Raw genomic sequence first — 3,068 nt, forward strand, 5'->3', positions numbered from 1 at the left:
ATAGTGCATCATCCTCCGGGTTAAAGTGAAAGCTTAAAGAGTTGAATCAATGTTTGATACAACGCAGCTAATGATTAGAATAATATAGAATGTGAATATAGATCTAACTGCTTCTATAAACTTCCCTCAAAATCTCCTAACACCTTTTTACATCATTCCTGACTCAGCATCTTTGACTGACAATGATTCTTGGGAAGAAAATAACCACAGAAGGCAGATAGTGATATTTCTCTGTAGGTAGTCTCAGATGCCTCTATCATGACTATACTGTTCACACTGTAGGTGTTTGTTTGTTTGTTTGTTTGTTCATCCTTTGGGGTGGGGGAAATTGTCATGAGTTCGGGTGTTCATGCACTACATCCTTGAAATTTTGAAATGTAAGATACTTTTCCAGGTTGGTTCTTTTGTTTGACTTTCAGACGTTATTAAATTCCCCCAACAGAAAAATATGCACTGTGGATGTCTTGAGACTGTCTGGTCTCTGAGGAGAAAAGAGAAACCTTGAGAGAGTCGGAGTTCTGGTAGACAATGAGGGGTAGCCGCCCTCATAAACCACCCTTGTCTCAAGTCTGACCTTTGTCCCAATCGTGGAATCAACATCCGTGGCGCCCTTCTTTGGTTCCTGCTTTGAATCTGGCCCAGGTCAATAGCCAGTAAAAGGAAATTGTGCTGAATTATCACAAATTTTATTTGTGCTGACTTATTGGAAATCAGACAAGACAGATGAGTCGCGGCATCTGCACACTTGATTACCCCCTTCCCTGATTTTTTTCCCCAGGCTTCATTTTGGATCTCTTTGCTACAGTGCTTTAGCTCTAACTTTGGGCACCGAATCATGCTCGAGGGTCCCATCAAGCATCGCGGCAATGTGATAAATCCATCCACAGTCTCGAAGTACCCATCCTGCACATGACAAAGGCAGAAACACGGCAGGCTCCGAATGATACCCGTCCTAGGCAGATACTCCCTCTGCTGACGGCAGGTGTTTCTTCTCTATCTGAAAATAATTCACTGAATAGATAATTGGTGAATCCCCGGTGGGAGCAAAACTTGATTCTGTCTGAGCAGAGGTTACCAAGTGTGCCACTATAAAATAATTGATTTTGTGATGTGTTAAGTGGGGACACGCTCAAGCCTTCTGAACTTTTCACTTAGGGCCTCCGGCTGAAGTTGAACTAGGATCCCAAAGGTGAGGACCCCATGCATGACACAGGCAGGGCTTCGTGCTCCGACAGCCAATTTAACTTTCATTTTCTTTATTAATGTAATATGTTCTACCTTTCATGAGGACGTGACATGCGGAGAGTTTCATTAAAACGGCTCAGTTGTTATTGGAGATAATCACAGAAGGATCTCGTCGCAAAAGTCAGGAAATTTTTGATTTTTTTTTTCTTTAATGCTTATTGTTTTAGGGAAGAGGTTTCAGATGCGATAGGGAAGTCAGCCCAGCTACAGGGAGAATTTAATTGCAGTTTTAGAAACTTCTTTTAATCCTATAATAACAAAAAATTAAATCAGTGCTGACATTTTTTTTGTTGCCAAAAGAAGGTAGTAAAAGGGTAAAGAAATAATTGTTAGTTCTGAGAATATAATTAGCAACTTTAATGCTTTAATCTGAAAAATGCATATTTTGAGCCCGGGTGAATGATTAAAGAAAAGATATTGAAAGTCTTTGAAATTTCTAACTGTGTTTGTTTTTAATTGTGAGTTGCGATCACTATAATTAGCTCATTTAGTGAACTTACAACATAAACAAATAGGAATTTCTACAAGTTCAGGGATATTTGGGGGCAAATAAGTTGGACATCCTGACTTTTTGGCTTGCTGCCTTTAAGCCATTCTTTTAAGTCTGACGGGAGTTTATTTTATTCTTTGCGTTGGAGGGAAGGGTTCAGACTGACACCCTGGGAGCCTGCTGCCAAGGCTGGGAGGTATGTGGAGGCTTGCTCTCAAGGTATGATGGTTGATCTGGGCTCTCCTGAACATCCTTGCCACAAGCCTCCTTTCTTGGAGCCCACAGACAGACAGAAGCTTGGGAGAAAGCAAAGGACACAGGTAACAGAAGCTCTCTGGTTCAGAGGCTCTGTCTCTGCAAACCATCAGACCTCATTATTATGCACTAAGAAAGGGGGATGAAGCAGAAAAACCCAGAGGGATCTGGGGAATGAACTTTTGGGGGGTCTTCTTTCTCTCAGAGGTGCACATTAAAATTCTCTCTTTCATTCATTAACGTGAACACAAGCTTCCTGAGAAAATAGCTGGTGGGACCTCCCTTAATGAATAGCGGGCTCTGCTAGGCTCTGGAGGCTTAAAATTGGGTTTCATCCCACCGAGGATTCCACACTGTCTTCTGCTTCTCTGTTCTTAACACTGCATGTTTGGTTATATTTCTAGGGCTCACCTAGGCTGTGACCTGCCACACTCAGTCCTAATCGCTCATATGATTAGCTCAGGCCACCCACAGGTAGGTGGGAGGGGCTCTTGTCAGGAGGCTCCTAGAAGTTCAGGGATTTCTTTCCCCTACTCTCCAACATTATTTGAAAGTTTCAACTCTGTCAGGCACATGCAATCAAACTTGCTTTCATAATGCTCCTTACTCGGTTTAGTTTCGAATCGGCTAGTTACAAATATAAAACCTTTTTTTCTCCTGTTTTCAGGGATGTTTGTTTGAACTTTGGTTTGAATTGACTCTCCATTCCTCAATCTTCTCCATCTCTTCCTCCTCTTCCTCCTCTCCTTTATTCTTGGCACTCCATAGTTTCATTTCTTTAGAATTCTAGTTTCAACAGCTCCTCCGGTATCATGGGATTCCGTCTCAGCCATCCCTCTGCTGTCGTTCATGCCCTCCTCGAATGCCTACGGCATCATTTGGGCTGTGTTCATGAGCTACATATTTTATGTTGCTGGTTTTCTTCTTGTGCTCATTTCTGAATTTTCTAAGAAAACATGTTGTTGTATATAATACCTCTAGGGACAGCCAGTTATTAGATTTCCAATTTGGATACACTGTGTGTGTGTCTGTGTGTTGGGGGGGGGAAGGGAGAGGGAGAGGGAGAGGGAGAGGGAGA

General features: G+C 42.3%; 1 long non-coding RNA gene across 1 annotated transcript in view; it reads left to right on the plus strand.

Annotated features, from left to right (window-relative positions):
- Nucleotides 1-1,923: 1,923 nt before the first annotated feature.
- The window catches only part of LOC115030594, a 22,234-nt gene continuing 21,089 nt past the window's right edge, over nt 1,924-3,068 (plus strand). The window contains exon 1 of the long non-coding RNA XR_003836175.1: nt 1,924-2,055. This is a non-coding gene — a long non-coding RNA (uncharacterized LOC115030594). The remainder of the gene's footprint in view (nt 2,056-3,068) is intronic.

The sequence above is a fragment of the Mus caroli genome, chromosome 3 (assembly GCF_900094665.2).
Source record: "Mus caroli chromosome 3, CAROLI_EIJ_v1.1, whole genome shotgun sequence".
In the NCBI taxonomy this organism is placed as follows: Eukaryota; Metazoa; Chordata; class Mammalia; order Rodentia; family Muridae; genus Mus; species Mus caroli.